General features: G+C 42.6%; 1 long non-coding RNA gene across 1 annotated transcript in view; it reads right to left on the bottom strand.

The window, feature by feature from the left end:
* LOC139041390 (uncharacterized) overlaps window positions 1-17,510 on the bottom strand; it is a 55,599-nt gene extending 38,089 nt beyond the window's left edge. Inside the window, exons 1-2 of the long non-coding RNA XR_011496452.1 lie at window positions 16,781-17,510; window positions 15,559-15,981 (exon numbers count right to left, since the gene is read on the bottom strand). This is a non-coding gene — a long non-coding RNA (uncharacterized lncRNA). The remainder of the gene's footprint in view (window positions 1-15,558; window positions 15,982-16,780) is intronic.
* Window positions 17,511-21,545: the final 4,035 nt, after the last annotated feature.

Genomic DNA, 21,545 nt, shown 5'->3' on the forward strand with positions numbered 1-21,545 from the left:
AGTCTGATGAAGTCTCATTTGTTTATTCTTTCTATTAGTTCCCTCCACTGAGGAGTTATAGTGTCCGAAAAGATTCTTTTGAAACTGATGTCAAAGAGTGTACTGCCTATATTCTCTTCCAGAAGACTTATTGTTTCAGGCCTAATCTTTAGGTCTTTGATCCATTTTGAGTTTATTTTGGTGTGTGGTGAAAAAGAATGGTCAATTTTCAATCTTTTGCATGTGGCTGTCCAGTTTTCCCAGCACCATTTGTTGAAGAGACTTTCTTTTCTCCATTGTAGGCCCTCAGCTCCTTTGTCGAAGATTAGCTGTCCATAGATGTGTGGTTTTATCTCTGGGCTTTCAATTCTGTTCCATTGATCTGTGGACCTGTTTTTGTACCAGTACCATGCTGTTTTGATCACTGTAGCTTTATAGTATGTTTTGAAATCGGGGATTGTGATTACGCCGGCTTTGTTTTTCTTGCTCAGGATTGCTTTAGCAATTCGCAGTCTTTTGTTGCCTCATATGAATTTTAGGATTCTTTGTTCAATTTCTGTGAAGAATGTTCTTGGGATTCTGATTGGGATAGCATTGAATCTGTAGATTGCTTTAGATAGTATGGACATTTTAACTATGTTTATTCTTCCAATCCATGTGCATGGAATGTCTTTCCATCTCTTTATGTCGTCATCAATTTCTTTCAAGAAAGTCTTGTAGTTTTCATTGTATAGATCCTTCACTTCCTTGGTTAAGTTTATCCCAAGGTATTTTATTCTTTTCGTTGCGATTGTGAATGGGATTGAGTTCTTGAGTTCTTTTTCTGTTAGTTCATTGTTAGTGTATAGAAATGCTACTGATTTATGAATGTTGATTTTATACTTTGCTGTAGTTGTTGATTATTTCTAATAGTTTTTCTATGGATTCTTTGGGGTTTTCTATATATAAGATCATGTCGTCTGCAAACAGCGAGAGTTTTACTTCTTCATTACCATTATTTGGATTCCTTTTATTTCTTTTTCCTGCCGAATTGCTCTGGAATATTTCCCAACTTTTTATCAAAAGTGTTAAACATACAGAAAAGCTGAAAGACTACCACATTAAACACCTGTGTATCTGTATAGTCCAACCTAGATAACAATTATTAAAACGTTGCAAGGCTGGCCCCATGGCTGAGTGGTTAAGTTCTCATGCTCCTTTTCAGCAGCCGAGGATGTCACCAGTTTGGATCCTGGGCCCAGACCTAGCACAGCTCATCAGGCCATGTTGAGGCGGTGTTCTACATAGCAGAGCCAGAAGGACCTACAGCTAGAATATACAACTATGTACTGGGGGTCTTTGGGGCAGAGAAGAAGAAGAAAAGATTGGCAACAGATGTTAGCTCAGGGCCAATCTTTAAAAAAAAAATACAAATAAAATGTTGCCATATTTGTTCTCTCTTGATCTATCTCTGCTCTGTCATTTGATTGTCAATGCTTCACTCCCAAATACTTCAGTCTGCATGCCCTGAGAAGAAAGAAAATCTACAAACCATAATGCCATTATCACATCTAATAAAATTAACAACAATTCCATATCATCTACTATCCCATCTTTACTTAAATTTCTCCAATTATCCTACGAATACCTTTTACAGCATTTTCTTAAAGTGGGATCCAATCTACATTTATTCATTGCATTTGGTTATTGTAGCTTTTTAGTCTCTGTGGGTCTAAAACAGTTCCCCTCCCTTGCTTTTCCTTTCTTTTTTTTTTTTATGGCATTGACTTCCTGAAGAGTCGGGGTTTGTTTTATTGTAAAATGTCCCACATTCTGATTTGCCTGATCTTTCCCTATTAGAGTTATCAGGGGGGAGGAAATTCCCCCCTCTATCCCCCTTGAGTTCTTATGGCTGGACTAATAAAATTGACACAAGACCAGATTCACAGAAAGAAACAATTTAATATGTACATATTGGAGATCATAAAAAATGATGCTCTCTGAGATGAGCAAAGCAGGCTGCTTTTATATCCTATTACATAAAGAAATAATAAATTTGTGAGGAAATGACAGGACAAAGAAACTTAAGTTTGGGTATGTAATTAGTGAGGAACTTAAGCACAGTTTAGGCTTGAGGTAGTAAATTAGTAAAAGTAACAAAGTGGTTTTTTTTTTAAAGATTTTATTATTTTTTTCCTTTTTCTCCCCAAAGCCCCCCAGTACATAGTTGTATATTCTTTGTTGTGGGTCCTTCTAGTTGTGGCATGCGGGACGCCACCCCAGCGTGGCTTGATGAGCAGTGCCACGTCCACGCCCAGGATTCGAACCAATGAAACACTGGGCCGCCCGCAGCGGAGCACGCGAACCCAACCACTCAGCCACGGGGCCAGCCCCAACAAAGTGTTTTTATACAGGATTCTTGACCTGACTTCCCTAGCCCTGGTGATAAGGATGTCTCTGTCTCCTGGTGTGGAGAGGGTATCTTTCACAAGAGAGATTCATTTCCTGCTTTCAGGGGGAACAGAGAGAGAAGGGGGAAATGCCCTTTGTGATTGGCTGCTTCTCAAGTAAGCTTAATTCAAAATAATCAAAATACTATTGTGGGATATTTTGAGCTGGCCTGCCCTGGGCCACAATAGTTCCCTCCTCTGAAACTTCCCTGAACGTTTCACATAGTAAAAGTTGAGCTGGTAGCTTGTTCTATTATTTCATTGACTAGGCCAGTTTAGTTAAATAGTCGTATCTCATTTCAGGAGGTGGTGATGCAGATGGGCTTCCAAAGTTAGTTTTATGGCGCAAGCAATTAGTTATTTAATATAAGGCATTTCTATGGAAACAAAGAAAAACAAAGGTTAATGTTTGGAGAAAATTACAAACCAGTTTCTGAGCCTAGGGGGCAGCCAGTCAAGGATTTTTCTAGAAGTCAGGGTAAAAGTATATTTTTCAGTTTTAAATGTCTCTGATGATGTCATTAGTGTCCAGGTAAACCTGAGTGGTCTACACAGCAACAGGCATAAAGATTGTTTAAACACTGGCCACTGTGGTTCTCTCTTAAGTTTATATCAAACTGTTCAGCTTCAGTTTGCACGGCTTCAGGGAAAAGGGAAGCTTGAGTTCTCAATGATTCTGAGTCAAAAGTGGGAGAAAAATTGGAAATGTTAGTTTGGAGAGTTGTAGCCAAATGTTTTGGGAAACCAGAAGAATTTAGGGTTCAGTCCAGTTTCTAGGTAAATAACAAAACTTCAAGGAAAATTAACAGCACTAGACTCTCCTATCTAAAAGTGTGTATTATAGTTTCTACTGAAACATAACTTTTCTCTCTGAAATCACTCTCATTTTTACCAAAGATAGTCAAATCAAGACTAACTTGTTTGCAAATAAGTCTAGTTATGGTAAAGTTGGCTTAGTTATTTGAATAAGTGCAACAAGCATAGCAATTGATCATATAGGCTCTTTTAATTGCTTTGCTGGAAGTTTGCATAAGGAATCTCTAGATTAAACTTTTAATAACCTCTTGAGGCTAAGTCAAACCAAATACCTACCACCAGATTCTACCTGCACTACCTATAGATATGGGAGAATTCCCCTTTTTGAGGCTACCAACATATCTTGAGGTTCCTGCACCTGCCAGGAAGTGACCTTCTTTACTCACCTGGTTAGGTTATTTGGAACCCTGTGAGTAAGGCACCAGGCTGTTTTTCCAAAGGGTTTTATCAGCTCCATAGAATCAATCTTAGTTCTTTAAAGCTGTTCGGTCATATCTAAGTTTATGCATGTCTCTCTCAAATATGAAATTCCAGTCAAAGCCTTGGTAATGTAACCACTGTTTCCAATTGTGTCCTGTTACAAGGAAAACAGATTCTTACCAAACTTATGCAAATAAATATATTGTCATGAAAATAAGAATACTCAAGAGAGTTTCTAAATTCTCAAGGGATCAGGTAGAGAGAAAAAGTAAATGTTTCAATTCTGCTAACAAAGGTGTAATTCACCAAATTGATGTAAGTCATAGACAGCTTAAGAGAAAAAGGAAAAAAGTTTCCTTAAATCTGGAAAAACAAAACATTTAAAAAACAGTAATTTTTCAGACAAAAGGTCATAGAAATTAAATCATCCTCACCAGTTAATTTACTCCCACGTAACTAACTCTTGTTCTGCTTGAATTCAGTTTTTTCATTAGTCCTCTTGACCTTCTCTGATGATTGAGGGTGATAGGGACAGCGATAATCCCAAGAAGTTTGCAAGTTTTTTGTTAAGGCTTGTATGATTTGGCCAGTGAAATGGGTGCCTTCATCACTGGAGATTGTGGAAGGTGTACCCCAAATGAGAAAAAAATTTTCTAACAGTTTATTGTTGGTTTGAGGGCATAAGTTTTGCAGCAAGAGAAGGTTTCAGCCCATCCAGAAAACATACGTACAATAACAAGAACATATTGATGACCTGTACTAAGTGGGAATAGAATGAAGTCCAGCTGCAAGTGCTCAAGGGACCCAGACAGAGGAGTTCTGAGGCCTCAAGGGACAAAAATAGTTTTTTCTAGGGTGTGTAAGGAAGGCAAAAACTGAAAAATGGGGTTTGCCAGCGATCCAGGAAGAGCCAAGTGGCCGTACTGGGTTTCTCATAGCCCCCACTGTTTGTTTAATTTGCAGCCATTGTTTACCCAACTTAATTTCTCTGATTCAGGAGCAAACTGTTTGTATATTATAAGGTCATTAGGATGGGAAAAGTTTGGCAATGAGGGGTCATTTTTGCAGAAGCAGAATGGACTTCATCTATGTGTGCTACAATCTTTATAGATTCTGTTGCTGCTGTCATTGCATGAAAATCAGCCAGGGCATTTTTCTGATACTCAGGTTCAGTTCATTTAGTGTGAGCCTCAATTTTGATGATAGAGACCCAGTTCAGTCTTACAAATTTCCTTTCTATAAAGCATTTTTGCAAAAGCATCAGATAACTATAAATTACAAAAGACTTAAAAATGGGTCAGTATAACACAATTGACAATAAAATTGGTTATTTCTGTGACATGGAACATTTTAAGATAATAATTAGAATTACGATTAATAACATTAGACTAGGGCATATCAGAATTTTATGAATTTCACACAATTTCTGGAACTCTTTTAAAAGTATAGATGAAACATAAAGAAGGCCTAATGTTACTTCTTATTTGACAATACTTCCCATGTCATTTAACATGACAAATAAGCCTAATTAGTTTAATATCTTCCTTTTTATAAGGAGAGAGAAAACATCCTTAGAACTGTTCCAGGGGCTCTCTGAAAAACTTCAAAGTCAGTTGAGGTCAAAAGACTTCATTTATAATTTGATTTTGGGAAATTTGTCAAAAATATCAAAGAGGTTTTAAAACATTTGGTCAAATAGGATCATAGGTCACTATGAAACAATACTTAGTTATCCATTTAGCCAAAGTGATAATAAAAGATTTTAAAGGCAATTACAGAAGCTTACATAGCTGTTCACAAAACTTGGCTCTTACAGTTAAGAAGGTTCAGATTTTTTGAGTAATCAAAGATCTAATATAGCATGGAAAATCACCTTGATAAAACATAAAATCTTTGCTTTCCTTTCATAATCTCTTATCAAGAACAGATTAATATTCCAAGAAAGCTTTGTTCTTTTAAGAGATGGAAAGAAAATTTAATTTTAGTTTACATAAGTACACTATTGATATTTAGGCTTATTTTTTAAATTCTTATAATAATTTAATTTTAGCTAATTTGACCACATAAGGTAAGATTTTTTCTCTCTCTCTTCCCCACTTTCTATTTAATTTGTACTTTTAACACAGGAAAAAAAACAAATTTTAATTTTGTACCAGCTTACTTTTGATATTAAAACTCATTTACTTCATTCAGCAAAATACCCTCAAGGTCCATCCATGTTGTCACAAATGGCCAGATTTCATCATTTCTTATGGCTGAGTAGTAGTCCATCGTGTATAAATACCACATCTTTATCCATTCAAATACCATATGATCTCACTCATAAGTAGAAGATAAACACAACAACGAGCAAACACATAGCATTGGAGATTGGATTGGTGGTTACCATAGGGGAAGGGGGGAGGGCAAAAGGGGTGATTAGGCTCACATGTGAAGAGATGGAATATATTTGTTTTTCGGGTGGTGAACATGATGTAATATACAAAAAATTCAAAATATATTATGATGCACATCTGAAAATAAATAAATTAATTAATTAATTAATTAAAATAAATAAAATAAATAAAACTCATTGACTTAATTAAAATCATTCTGATTTTAGTTCACCTTGACCACTCATAAAATGTCTTTCCAAAGATTCTTTTTACATAAACCTTGTATAACTTTCTATGTCATTGTAGTTTGTCCCTGTTCTCTTTTTCATTCAGAGATAACCAGATGTATTTTGGGACAAAAATATTTTTCTTTCCTTCAACAAAAATACTTCTCTATTTTTCATATCTTTTTTTTACCAAAAACACGTCAGAGAAGGGAAAGCTTCTCCCTTCCTTTCTTTGTCCTCCTGGCTGGTCAAATGATTATATAACAGACTAATAGGAGTAAAACCAACGTATTCTGTGCATGCAGGGAATCCACATTAATACAAGATTCCAAAGACAGACTGACAAATTGAGGTACACATGTCATTGTGGACTAAGGAGAAAGGGGTTGGGGGTCTGGGACTTCAGAAGGAAAGAAGACAATTCACAGGTAGGTGAAAAAGAGCAACTGTTTGGAAACCAAGTGTTTGGCCACACAGAAAGAGAAGAACAGAGATAGTGCCTGATAAATAGGCTTTTCTAGGATCCTCCCTGTAGACCACCTCGTTCATGTGAGGCTAAGGTGACAGCTCACTTCCTGAGACAGGTTTTTTTCTATGAATTCCTCCAGGCAGGGAAGGAGCAGGGAAAAGCTCTTCTTGAGTTTTTTGGGCTTTAATTGTCTTCAACTCAAAATAATCCACAAGCCAAAGTGGTATGGTTTAAGGTGGCCTGCCCTGCACCTCTTCATACACATCTTATTTTTCTTGCATACAGAGATTTTTAGTAGCTTTAATTACATTTATTAATTAGAATTCTTAACCCTGAGAAACCTTAATTCCTAGTGGAAACTAATAAGTAAGCAATTGTGAACTTTATGTTATACCCGCATTCTTTAGACTGGCAAATTTATGAATACATTTTATAATTTCTAGAAACATATTTTTTATAATGTAATCTTGCAATGTGGCACAGGACATGTTTATTAAAAGACCCAAATTTATCTTTAGTTTTTCTGCAATAGGAAGCCAAAAGTAGATAAACCTCTGTTCTGTAATTAATGTTTTACTATTTTATCTTATCTGGAAATGATGTAGATATTCAATGAATTTCCCATCATTTAACTTTGCAAAACTCTAAAGTTTCAAGTTACAAAAAAACTAGGGGGAAGCTATTTTAAGTACACATACCATAAAACATAATTATTGCACCTAAAATTTTTATTTCATTTACATCTATATAACTTATTTGTTCTTAAAAATCATACTTAGATTATTCACAAAAATTTCATGAGACATTAAAGCAAACTATTATCTTAAATTATTTTATTCTTGGTGATAGATTTTGTAACAGAAATAACATGAGCTTATTTTACTAATAACCCAGGTAGAATAAAAGTTGCCTGTATGCATCATATCCAATGCTGACAATTCTGAAGACATGCCTATTTTAATTAAATCAACAAACTTAAAGTTTTTATTTACCAAATATTATTTTATATAATGTTAACTTGAAAAACATTTGGATTAGTTTCTACTACATTTAGAAATAATTTACATAAGTGCTTACTTTAACCAAATAGAGCTCTTTCAGAAATTAATTTTGCTAACACCATCTGGAGGTAGAAAAATTATCATGTGTATATAACATATATCCATAGACATACATAGATACATAGACACAAGCAGAGACTTTAAATAGTTTTTGTTTTGAAATTTTAGCAATGAAATAGGTATGATAATGCAAAACTCACCAGTTTATAAATAGCTGTGTTTCTAGCAGATGGAATAAATTTACCTGCATAAAAGTGGGTTTTTTTCTTAATTTTTGTGGAGAAGACTTTTAAGATTTATATTTGCCCTAGATAAAGAAGCTGTGAATTACATTTTGGAAAGACAGCCTTTCCAACATCTTGCCTTTTAAAACAGAATACTTTCCCCTTTATTTTTCTTTAACCCCAGGCTTTACTGATTGAGTTAGCCAAGCTTAGTCTTAGGCAATTGTGGGCTGTTATCTCCTGGAGTGTTTACATTCCAAAGACATGGTCAAATTTACAAATTCAAAGGACATAGAGAAAAAAATGCAAGTTTTCTCCTAGGACTTTCATAATTGCTATCTAAATTTTCCTTTTTTCCTTAAGTGTAGGAAAATTGTATTTCCAATGTCCTGATTTTTTTTTTAAACATAGCCAATATAATAGATCCAAGTTTGGCCATTGATGAGTAGAATCTTTTTTTTTCTTTTTTTTTTTGGTGGGGAAGATTTGCCCTGAGCTAACACTTGTTGCCAATCTTATTCTTTTTGCTTGAGGAAAATTGTCCCTGTGCTAATCTTCCACTATTTTGTGTGTGGGATGCCACCACAGCATGACTTGATGAGTGGTGTGTGGGTCTGTACCCAGGATACAAACCTGCAAACCCTGGGCCACCAAAGCAGAGTGCGCAAACTTAACCACTATGCCACCAGGCTGGCCCCAAGTAGAATCTTAATAGCAACTCAAACCGATAAAATTTTTTATGACTTAACCAAAGGTGCAAGAGGCATCCCCATAGGAGAGTGTGAAGGACGCAGCTCTTACAAGATCCAGAAGGTTTATTCCCAAAGGCTGGTCTAAGGAAGTGAAGACGTTCATGGCATAGGCAGTAAGGATGATGTAGTGAAAACACTGTCTCCAGTCTCCCACAGAAACATGGGACACCTCCAGTCACAAAACCACTAATTTGTGACACCAGGTAGGCACTACTGGAATGGAACTTTTCCAGTACTAACAGCCAATGAAGGTTGAGGTGACAAAAGCCCCTTACAGACTGTGACCCCTTATGACAAATTCCCCTGAGAGCAGGCACAGCTGGACAAAAAGAGTGGTGCTTGTGACTTTGTGTCTCAGAACCCCAGTCTATTCAACTGACCCGCAGGTGCACTCCGGTAATGCACCTTCCAGAGAAAATATCCTCACTGGTCATAAAGCCAAGCTCTCAAGACATAGAATAAGATGGAAGAGAAAAACCTCATCCAGTTTTTACATAGAGGACGCAAGGTAAAGTTTGTCTAAATAGACGTTGGTCTGGTGAGAACTGTAAACCTCACCAGTCTGTGAGGCCAGCTTGAAAACAGGCTTAGAAAGGACATGTACCTGCTGTCCTGCCCTATGGTTCTGCCTCATTACGACAAACAACACAATAGAGAGAGATAAAAGAAAACAATGAGCATCTCTGGGAAGAAAGAATCAACAAAAATCAAGAGTACTCAACCAAATTTATCAGTCACTAGGCCCCAAGAAACTAATTCTACAAATATTTTCTCCTGTCAATCTAAATTGAGAGAGAAGAAGAAAAGGTTTTCAACACTTTAATTTCCATCAGACCCACAGACAGAGATCTGGGAGGCTGACGTGGTAAGAAAGTTCACTTTTTCTTGCTGGTTTCTGTGTCAGGTAACCCAGCATCTCTTAGTTGCAGTAGTTACAGGGAGAACACAGTTTCCCAGTAGGTGACGTTCTTGGATGGCTTGCCAAAACCGTCAGGGAGGAGGAAATTCCCCCCTCTGTCCCTTTGAGTCCTTAGGGCTGGACTAACAATAAAACTGATACAAAACCAGATTAACAGGGAAAAAACCCAACTGAATATGTGCATATGGGAGGTCATAAAAGTGATGCTTTCTGAGATGGGCAAAGTAGGCTGCTTTCATGTTTTTTCACATAAAGAAATATTAAATTTGTGAGGAAAAGACAGGACAAAGAAACTTAGGTTTGATTTACATAATTAGTGAGGAATTTAAGCAGAGTTTAGGCTTGAGGTAGTAAATTAGTAAAAGTAACAAAGTGCTTTTATACAGGATTCTTGACCCTGAATTCCCTACCTCTGGTGGTAAGGATGTCTCTGTCTCCTGGTGTGGAGAGGGTACCTTTCACATGGGAGACTTATTTCCTGCTTTCAGGGGGAACAGAGAGAGAAGGGGGAAATGCCCTTTGTGACTGGTTGCTCTCAAGTAACTTTAATTCAAAATAATGAATATTTTGCCATTGTGGTATATTTGGGAGTAGTCTCCTGCGCCCCAATAGGGTCATTTAACTTGTTCCTCTACCCTGCTGAATCTCTTATGAACTGGAAATTAAGTCTTGGGGTTTATTGAATTCAGGTTAAAAGTTTTGGGCAAAAACAGTTCATATGTGTGTTTTCTTCATGTTGCATCCCAGCTGAGGCACCCAGTGTAAAATTATTCCGCTATGAATGATGCTAAGTGTGGCCACGCAGTAATGATGGTGACTGGCAGAGCTCTCCACTGGAAAGCATAAAGTTTTCTCTGCATATTTTGGTAAAGGAGAACTGTGCAGACTACCAACACTGCCGACTACCAAAACCCGTCAACTGAATATCGGTTCACAAAATGCAGGCCATGCATGCGATGGTACACTCTGCAGCTACAAGGAAGGCTTCCCTGGGGCCAAGGCATACTCAGGGCTACACAGGGTGATTTTTATATGTAATATTGTGATGGGGAAGATTTTTTCTAAGCATGATATCAAACTTAGAACTCAGGAATTAAAATATTCACAGATTTCACTATATTCAAGAGTTAAATTATCCCAGGAATGGAAGGCGGTCCAACATAAGGAAATCACTGTAATCCACCACATTAGCAGAATGAAGGGCAATAACCACTTGATCATCTCAATAGATGCAGGAAAAGCATGGGACAAAATCCAACACTTTTTCATGACAAAAACCACTCAGAAAACTAGAAATAAATGGGAACTTCCTCACCATGATAAAGGGAATTTATGAACAAGCACAGCCAACACCACACTCAATGGTGGAAGGCTGAAAGCTTTCCCTCCTAAGATCAGAAGCAAGACAAGGGTGCCTATTCAGGATTATAGTGGAAGTTCTAGCCAGAGCAAATAAGCAGGAAAAAGAAATAAAAGGCATTCAGATTGGGAAGGAAGAAGTAAAACTATCCTTATTCACAGATGATATGATCCTATGTATGGACAATCCTAAAGAATTTACAAAAAAACTACTAGAACCAATAAACAAATTTATCAAAATTGGAAGATACACAAGATCAATATATAAAATTAAATTGTTTCTATAGATCAGCAATGAATAAGCTGAAAAAGAAATTAAGAAAATGATTCCATTTATAACAGCATCCAAAAGAATGAAATAACTAGAAATAGATTTAAGCAAAAGAATGAAAGATTTGCACACTAAAAACTACAAACATTGCTGAGGGAAACTGAAGAAGACAGAAATAAATGGAAGCATCAGTTGGAAAATGTTCATCAATTGGAAGAATTAATACTGCTAAAATGTCGACACTACCCGAAGCAACCTACAGATTTAATGTAATCCCTGTCAAAATTCCAATAGTCTTTTTTGCAGAAATGAAAAAGACAGCTCTCAAATTCATACGGAAGTGCAGGGGGCCCTGAATAGCCAAAAACATCTTGTCAACAACCTAAATGTAAGAGCTAAAACCATAAAACTCTTAGAAGAAAACATGGGGCAATGGGTTCTCAGATGCGACGCCAAAAGAAAAGCAACAAAAAAATAGATAAATTGGATTTCAGTAAAATTAAAATTTGGGGGCATCAAAGGACATTCTCCAGAAAATGAAAAGACAACCTATAGAAAGGGAGGAAACATTTGCAAATCACATATCTGATAAGGGCCTACTGTCCAGAATATATAAAGATCTATTATCAAAAACAAAAACACGAACAAACCAATTCTAAAAAGGGCAAAGAACTTGAAGAGACATTTTTCCAAAGAAGTTGTATAAATGGCCAATAAATGCGTGAAAATATGCTCAACATCATTAGTCACTAGGAAAATGCAAATCAAAGCCACAATGAAATACCACTTCACACCCAATAGGAATTTTAAAAAACAACCCAGAAGATTACAAATATCGGCCAGTGTAATGGTCTGAATGTTTATGTTCCCCCAAAATTCATATATTGGAGTCCTAACCCCTGATGAGATGGTATTAGGAGTTAAAGCCTTTGAGAGGTACTTAGGTCATAAGATTGGGGCCCTCACAAGTGCAATTAGTGCTTAATAAAAGAGACCCCACAGAGCTCTCCAGCCCCCTCCACCAGGTGAGGACACAGTGGGAAGGCTCCAGTTATGAACCAGGAAGAAGGCTCTCCCCCATCCATGCTGGCACCCTGATCTTGGACCTCCAGCCTTCAGAATTATGAGAAATAAAATTCTGTTGTTTATATTCTACCCAGTCTGCGGTATTTTGTTGTTATAGCAGCCTGAACAGACTAAGATAGCAAAGACGTGGAGAAATTGGAACCCTCGTATGTTGTTGGTGGAATGTAAAATAATGCAGTTGCTGTGTATGATGTGTTTAGTGGCTCCTCAAAAAGTTAAGCATAGAATAAACACGTGACCCCGCAATTCCACTTCCAGTCACATGCCCAAAAGAACCTCCCATCCAACCAAACACACGTTCACGGCAGCACTATTCACAATAACCAAAAGGTGCAAACTGCCAGAATGCCCATCAAGGGACGAGTGAATAAACAATTTATTTGTGATACGCCAACAATGGAATATTATTGACCACTAATCTGGGAAATCTCAACTGAGTATACTGCAATTCAGCTCTAATGCTAACCACCTGGAGTTGGCGTCAGACTCCCCGGGCCAAGGACACTGTCCAAAGGATTGCCCCCACTTCAGTGCCAGGTGCCAGTCTCAGGGGATCCCCAGGCCGCCATGCTTCTGATTGACTGGCTATAAACTCAGGAGTTCTTGTGATCCTTTTGGGTTCGATAATTCATGAGAATGACTCACAGAACTCAGGAAAACACTGTCCTTGTGATTGCAGTTTTGTTATAAAGGGTGCAGATCAGGAGGACCAGGGACATGGAGAGAGGCATAGGCAAGTCAGAGAGGTGACACAGAGCTCCTGTGCGCTCTCCCCTGGAGCATGGTGTGTCACCCTCCTGGCACGTCCCCGTGCTCACCAACCAGAAGCTCCGCTGAGCTTCAGCGTCCAAAGTTTTTGTGGGGGTTTCATTACATAGGTGTATTGATTAAATCATCAGACACATTACTGAACTCAATCTCAAGCCCCCCTCAACTCTCAGGTGGAAAGTCCCAGCCCTCCAGTTGTGCGGTCGGCCATTCTGGGGACCAGCCCCTGTCCTGACGTCATCTAGGGGCCTGGGCCGCCTCATCAGAATGACAAAGACACTCCTATCACTCCGGAAATCCCAAGTTTTAGACGCTCATCCCCTGGGACAAAGATCAGACAAATTGTTTTTTATGCCACAGTCCTCCTTCACAGAGGACAGGAACAAAATACCGAGATGTGGGTGAACTTCAAAGGCATTTTGTCAAGTGAATGATGTCAGACACAAAAGGTCACATATTGTAGGATTCCTTTTATCCGAAATATCCACGAGAAGTAAACCCATGGAGACAGAGCACAGATTGGTTGTTGCCAGGGCCTGGGGAAGGGAAATGGGAAGAAACCACCCAGGGGGTACAGGGCTGAGTTGTCGAGCCAGTCCTGAAGCCCTAGCTCTCAACTCCTTGTCAGGTGAGATAATAAACATGCTTCTGCCCATTGACTCTTCCCTTACTTGCAGCTGAAGGCACCCAGGAGATACATGCCAAGGTGGCCCAGGCAAGACCAAGTTCATGGGCATCCCTTCAGGCTCCCAGCTCCCAGGAAGAGGGAGTTGCTCAGAAGGCAGGCCTGCAGTGCCAACACTGCTCTCCCCAAGCCTGTGTGAGCAGAGCTCGTGGTGCTGAGGTAGATGGTCTCAGGACGCGCTGCTGGGGAGGGGCTCTTCGTCCTCTATGAGTCGTGTGAGGCACGGAGCACTCTGGAAGGGGATCTCGAGGGTTTGTGCTCTGGTTATTCACTTTATTCTCCCTGTGCTCTCATCCTGCTCTATCCTGCTTCCCCAGGTGGCTAAACACAGACTCCATCATCCAGACTTCCTCTGGCTTCCAGGCAGTTTGGGCCTGTGGGTGGAGGTGCCTGGAGAGCAGGAGGGGAGAGGTGAGGGGGGCTAGTCCCCTCAGTGCCTCTCCATCTCACTGTAGCTCTGACAGTTGCTGCTTCCTCTACAGCCAGTGTTCCCGCTGGGAAATCCCCTTTGAGTGTCTCCAGCCATCACGGGTCCAGGAAACCCACACCCTCCTCGCTCTTACAGAACGAGAGCTAACAGGTCCCGGCAGCACCAGCCCCAGCTGGCCCCTCACCCTGCGCTCATCTCAGCAAATCACCCCTTCACTTAGTTCTCTCCAGTTCACCTCTGTAAGGGTGCCACTGTCTCCTGCTGACACTTGGCCTGATACGTCACCTATGCAACTCCTTAGATGCAAAAGGAAAAATGAAAAAGTGTACCTTACTGCCAGTTATCCTATCTTTATCTTCTCTGAAGTTGCCACAGGACCCACAGAGAGTCACGGCTGCTGAAGGGGGTGGGCAGTGGGGTCCCTGCGTCAGTAATAAGGTGAGGAAGCAAATGGCAGTGAAGTGTGTATAATAGGATTCTGTTCCACTTAAGTATTTAGATAGATAGATGATAGATAGATGATAGAGAGAGAGAGAGATAGAAAGACAGAGAGAGAGAGAGAGAGATGATAGCTAGCTAGATAGATTGATGATAGATGATAGAGAGATAGAGAGAGAGATAGACAGACAGATAGATAGATAGATGATAGATGATCGAGAGATAGACAGAGAGAGAGAGATGATAGATGATAGAGAGATAGACAGACAGACAGATAGATAGATAGGTAGATAGATGATAGATAGAGAAAGAGATACAGAGAGAGAGAGAGATGATAGATGATAGAGAGATAGATAGATAGATAGATAGATAGATAGATAGATAGATGAGAGAGAGAGAGAGAGAGAGAAAGATAGAGAGAGATGATAGATAGATAGATTGACGATAGATAGACAGATGATAGACAGATAGATAGATAGACAGATAGATAGATGATAGAGAAAGAGAGAGAGAGAGAGAGAGAGATGATAGATGATAGAGAGATAGATAGATAGATGATAGAGAGAGAGATAGAAAGATAGAGAGAGAGAGAGAGAGATGATAGATAGATAGATTGATGATAGATAGACAGATGATAGAGAGATAGATAGATAGACAGACAGATAGATAGATGATAGAGAAAGAGATAGAGAGAGAGAGAGAGAGATGATAGATGATAGAGAGATAGATAGATAGATAGATAGATAGATAGATAGATAGATAGATGAGAGAGAGAGATGATAGACAGATGAAGAGCATGTTTTTAGAAAGGAGACTTTGGAAGATTTACCTGAACGCCGACAACAGTTACCTTTGTTGGTGGAATCACCTCGAGGAGGGACCTCACTTTGCTCGCTTCCGCGCTGCCTGCTTTCTGCATCCGGTCCATCCCGTCCTTCTCTTTATGGAGGTGGGTTGCGTGGAGGGTGTGTCAGCTGTCTATAGCTGTGTAACAAACTGCCCAAAGTTCAGCGGTTCTACTTTCCTCGCAGGCAACTCAACCTGGCTCTGTGGGGCAGTTCCAGCGGCCTCTCCCAGCTTCCTCGTGCATCTGTGGTCAGCAGCAGGTCAGCAAAGGCTCTGCTTCTGGGTTTGGCTGGTCATCAGCTGGAGAACCGAGGGAGAGGATGAGGGCCACACACCGTGTTTCTCTCATCCTCCCACAGGTCAGCAGGCGGATTTCCATGGTGGTCTCACATTTCCAAGAGGAACACCATCGCCCCAGAGGACACAACTATAAACAGCATGGCATGAGTTACTTAAACCGTCTTCCACACGCTGTATGTGCATTTGCAAGACACACTACATGAATGTGTACACATGCATATATACAAAGTTATTTTCGCAAACACGTATTATTCTACAGCTGGCTTTCTTCCCGTTGACCTCTGATGAAACTATTTCCATAGTGGTGCGTAGACATTTATCTTATTTTTTTAAAGGCTGCATAACATTTGTATGAATTATCTTCTGCTGTATAACAAACTATCTATGTCAGTCAGGATTCTCCAGAGAAACGGAACCAGTAGGATGTGTAAATATTTATAGAGAGATTTATTTTAAGGAATTGGCTCATGCAATTGTAAGGACTGGTAAGTCTGAAATCTGCAGAGCAAGCCGGCAGGCAAAGACCCAGGAGCAGCTGATTTGCACCTGGGGTCCGAAGGCTATCTGGAGGCAGAATGCCTTCCTCTTTGGGAGTCCGGTCTCTGAAAGTCTTCAACCGATTGGGTGAGGCCCACCCACACTGTGGAGGGTCTTCTGCTTTATTCAATGTCTACTGATTTAAATGTTAATCTCATCTAAAAACTACCTTCACAGCAACATCTACATGTGTTCAACCAAAAACTGGGTACCATAGCATAGCCAAATTGACACATAAAATTAACATCGCGCCATCCAAAGCCTTAGTGACTAAAAACAACAATGAGCTATTTTTCATTTCTCATGGTGCTGAGGCTGCCAGCCTGGGCGGGCCTTCTGCTGGTCTCACCAGGGATTGTGCATGTGGCCATGGTCGTGGGACGGCTTACCTAGGGCTCGTGGGTCCAGGACGGCCTCGTGCCTCCAGCAGTTGGTGCTGGCTGCCAGCTGCAGCGTATCCCTTCCTCCCCACGTGGAAGCCCCTCCTCAGCAGGCCGGTCCGGTCTTTGCCACAGCATGGAAGGCTTGGGGTTCTCAAAGGACGACGGCAGAAGCCACAGGGCCTGTAGAGGCTGTGGGACTCACACACAGTACCCCTGGCACGTTCTGTGTGTCACGGGCCAGCCAGCGTTCACGGGTGAGAAATAGATCCCAGCCCCCGACCCACGGAGCAGCAAGATCTTGTTGAGAGGAGTGTGGGCACAGCTGGCGCGGGCCATCTGTCCACGTCCGTGTCGTAAGCCAGCTCCCTTCCCTCTGGACAGAACCTCAGCACACCTGCCATTTCTGCTCTTTCAAAGAAAGCTGGGTGGTCACTCTGGACCATAGGCCAGCATCCTGTGTGCAAGTCCTTCCTCAGGGCACACCCACGGACGGGCACTTGCTCAGAACAGGGCACCCGCCGTCTGATCACCTCCTTCTCTGCATCCTCAACCACGCTGGGCGTTCACAGGCTGTTCCATGTTTGCCAGTCTGGTGAGTGATAAATGACATAATACCACAATTCACATTTTTATTCCCATGATTACTGGGGAAGCTGAGAGTAGTTTCATGTGTTCATAGTACTTTCATAACTGGAAAAATCTGCAAAGAGATCTACATTTTGAAATAAAAAGTATCAAAAAGGAACAGAGACCTAGAGCACCCCTATCGCCCAATCCCCCCCGCCCCCGCCCCTGCCTTGGGGAAAGGCTCCCATCAGCCATCTGTCCTCAGGGTCTGGGAAGCCACTTCATTCATCCTGAGCCTGAGAATCTGAGACAGTGCCAAAGCTGTACCTCCGAGCCCAAGAGCTCCATTCTATGGATGGAGAAACTGAGGCCCTGGGAGGGACACCACCTGGCTGAGATCTCATAGTGCGTGACAAAGTAGGGGCCAGTCCCCAGATCTTTTAACTCTCACGAAGGAGAAAGACAGGAAGAGACCAAAGGAAAGAGGGCGGCAGCTGTGTGCTGTGCTTGTGCTCAGCGGTGCCAGGCTTGGCAGAGGTTGGCCGGTCCCTCCCCAGCTCATTCAGAGGCCAGGGAAGGATGCTTCCTCTTCTTACTTCATGTGGGTAAGCATCTGCAAGGCCCTGGAAGAAATAACATAGAAACAACAACAGATGGTTCTATGAGTGGCACATCCCGGCACATCCCTTAGAGGTGAGGGGCTTTTCTCCAAGACAGATCAAAGGCCCATTCCCAGGGCACTGGGGGAGAGGGAGCTTCCCACCTCCTGTCTCCTGGTGCCTTGTCCACAGACCAATGCTCAGGACTGCAGATGGCCCCGCACCCTGACCAGAGGGGGGCAGCAGAGTGCAGCAGACGAACGTGGACTCCCTGTTCTGCCAGAAACCTCTCTCCTGGCCGGAGGTGCCCCCAGGATCACGTTCTAAGGTCAGAGCAGAGCCGAAGGCAAGACTGGCCTAAAGTCTCGCAGAAAACGCCTTAACAAGTCACCACACTTGAGAGCCACTGGCCTCACTAAGTCAGCACAGCTGAGTGTCCCTCTGACGCTGGATCAGATAGCTGTTTATCTAGCCCAGCCATGGTTTTCAGGACCTTGTATGAGCCATGCCTATTTTTACACACTAGAGTCAGCCCAGGGAGGGGCACAGAGCTCTCCAGGACTGGAGACCCACTGCGGGAGCAGGAGGCACCAGGTTGCCACGTTAGCAGCGCGGAGCACTCTCTCTCCTGGGCTCTCAGGGCAGGCATCGCTGCATGGCAGAACCAGCTTTTCTGTCTCCTTCCCTCCCCATCCCAGACTCTCCATCCAAATGTGTATAATTGATTTTGACCCAATTCCATGTGTGGATGATGCAAAGCCCCTGTGTGTGCTGTCCCCTCCCTGATGGCCCTTTCATCCCGTTGCACAATGGGGAGTGGGGTTACATCAGCTCAGAGGCCCAGGCTAGCACACGACTCAGCATATCCAGGGCTTTCTGCTGCCTCTCGGGTAACTGCCCTTTGACGCGCCGGGGACGGGAGCTGTGGAGATGCTACCACCAGGAGCAAGGCCCCAAGACGTCCAAGCTCTCCCCGTGGCCCTGCTGAGCACATGGCCGCTGCATCCTCCCTCACTCCTGTCTGGCCCGGTCCTGGCTGCTCCAGCCCAGACTCTCAGAGCAGCGGCTCCAGGTACAGGCCCCAGGATAAAGGGTCTGGAAGACGGGCGCCTCCACTGTCCCTCCAGGACGGGCGGGATCTCTGGCTCCAAGCTGAACTCCCCCAAATCCAGGACCCACGGCTTCAGGAGGCGGCCTTGGGGCTACTTGAGGTGGCTGAGGGTCTGCCCAGGCCTAAATTAGAACTGAAACGTGAGAGTAACGCGAAATAAACAAAATAAAATCAGCTAAAAATGATCAAATTAAAAAAGAGTGTTCCTTAAAAACTAGGAAGGGGCTGGCCCCGTGGCCAAGTGGTTAAGTTTGCACGCTCCGCTGCAGGCAGCCCAGTGTTTCTTTGGTTGGAGTCCTGGGTGCGGACATGGCACTGCTCATCAAACCACACTGAGGCAGCGTCCCACATGCCACAACTAGAAGGACCCACAACAAAGAATATACAACTATGTACCGGGAGGCTTTGGGGAGAAAAAGGAAAAAAAATAAAATCTTTTAAAATAAATAAATAAATAAATAAATAAATAAATAAACACTGAAGCCCTGTGCGGTCAGGACGGGCTTTAGGCCTCAAAGGCTCTCTGGCCATTCTAAACAGGATTCCCCGCTCACATTAGTCTCTCTCCATTTCTCATTTTAATATAACCAAGTTCCCAGTCAGTTCAGGGACTTCCCACCCCTTTTCTGGGTCTGTGTCCACCTCTGTGCATCTAGAAGGAATTGGCAGGCACGGGGACACCCCCGTGTTCATGCTGGTCCCCTGCTCTAAAGCCAAGGAGAGCTGAGGGCATGTGTGTGTGACTCAGGGCTCGCACCACCCAGCCAGCGTCTTTGGGAGGCAGAGGAGTAGAGCCACCTTGGAACGAGGGGAGGAAGGGAACCCACAGGCAGCTGCCAATGTGGGGCTTCCCTCCTTCGAAGGGCACTGTCTCCCCGAGGTGTAAGGATCCAGACCCCAAGAGTTGAGAGAAAAGGGCGGCCTCCCTGGATAGCAGGACCCCAGGATAGGGTCTTCATGGCAGCATAGCAGGGGAACAAGCAGACCCACCCAACAGCATTACCCTGTCTGTCGGCACGATCTATGCAATTGTCCCAAGTTCTTGCACTTTCTTTTCATTATTAGAAGAAATAAAGAGTGGCAAAGAGGAGTGGAAGGGCAGACACCAGGGATGAGAAGCATAGCTCTCCTGAGTCAAACCAACTAAACCGAGATGGACATGGCTTGGGGGCTGAAGGAAGAGTGTTGGAGTCACTCACTTGGGCTCTGGACCTCAGTCTGCAAGCAGATGTCCACTTGAGAAAGCAAAGGCTACACAAAAATACTGGTCAGAATACTGGAATGTGTCTAAAGAGTGTCTCCCAAAACAGGGAGATGGCTTAGGGATTCTGTCCTGTTTGAACTCTCTGGGAATGGACCCCCCCCCACCACACACACACACACACACACACACACATTATTGAAGCCTGTCAGACAGTTTGCAATGGTGCAGCGCCTTCTTTAGATGGATATTAAGAACAGAAGTGGGCAGTTGCTTCTCTTGGCTCCACTGGAGGTCAGCATCTGAGATGCTTCAAGCTACGTTTATTTATGAAGAATCCAAAGTATGCCCCTCTTGGTTCTGATCAGCCTTTCTCCCCAAATACTTGCACACTCTCCCTCCCTCACACTTAAAACACACGTATGCCCAGAGTTCTGAATTAGAGGAGTTAATCCGGTCTCTCCAGCCACACTGGGGCCATCCCTGCCTGGGCTGGGGGCCATCCCCTGGAGGTGGCAGGCGAGTAGACCGCTGCCACAAACACCCTGTGGAATGAACACAAAAGCCTACTGCAGGTCAAGCAGTGCCCCACATGAGCCACAGGCCAGAAAGAGGCAGAGGGAGGGCGGGACCGGCAGCAGTTGGCAGCAACCAGGCCTGTCAGAAGGGAGTGGTTGGGCAGGCAGATTTTCCCATTCTTCCAAAGAGACAGAAACGTGGATTCTTATAGGAAATCAGAAGTTTTAAAATCACAGCAAGGCCAAACAAAGCATATCTAGTAGCTGGAAGTTTGCAGGGGCCTGGGTCAGAGACTGGAGTGTCCTGATTGACTGGAGTTCCTGTGGTTCCTGGCATGTCATGGGCACTCAGCAAGTAATTCCTGATGGATGAATGAATGGATGGATGGATGGATGGATGGATGGATGATGAATGAACAGATGGATGCATGGACAGAGGAAGGAATGGATGGATGATTGAATGGATGGATGGGTGGAGGGAGGGATGAATGGACAGATGGATGGATGGATGGATGAACAGATGGACGGATGGAGGGAGGGAGGGATGGATGAATGGACAGATGGATGGAGGGAGGGAGGGATGGATGAATGGGCAGATAGATGGACTGATGAACTGATGGACAGATGAACAAATGGATGGAAGGATGGAAGGATGGAGGGATGGATGGACGGATGAACAGATGGATGGATAGATGGATGGATGGATGGATAAATGGATGGATGGATGGATGGATGGATGATGGATGGATGGATGGATGGATGGATGGATAGATGG

Source organism: Equus asinus, chromosome 21, assembly GCF_041296235.1.
Source record: "Equus asinus isolate D_3611 breed Donkey chromosome 21, EquAss-T2T_v2, whole genome shotgun sequence".
Lineage (NCBI taxonomy): Eukaryota > Metazoa > Chordata > Mammalia > Perissodactyla > Equidae > Equus > Equus asinus.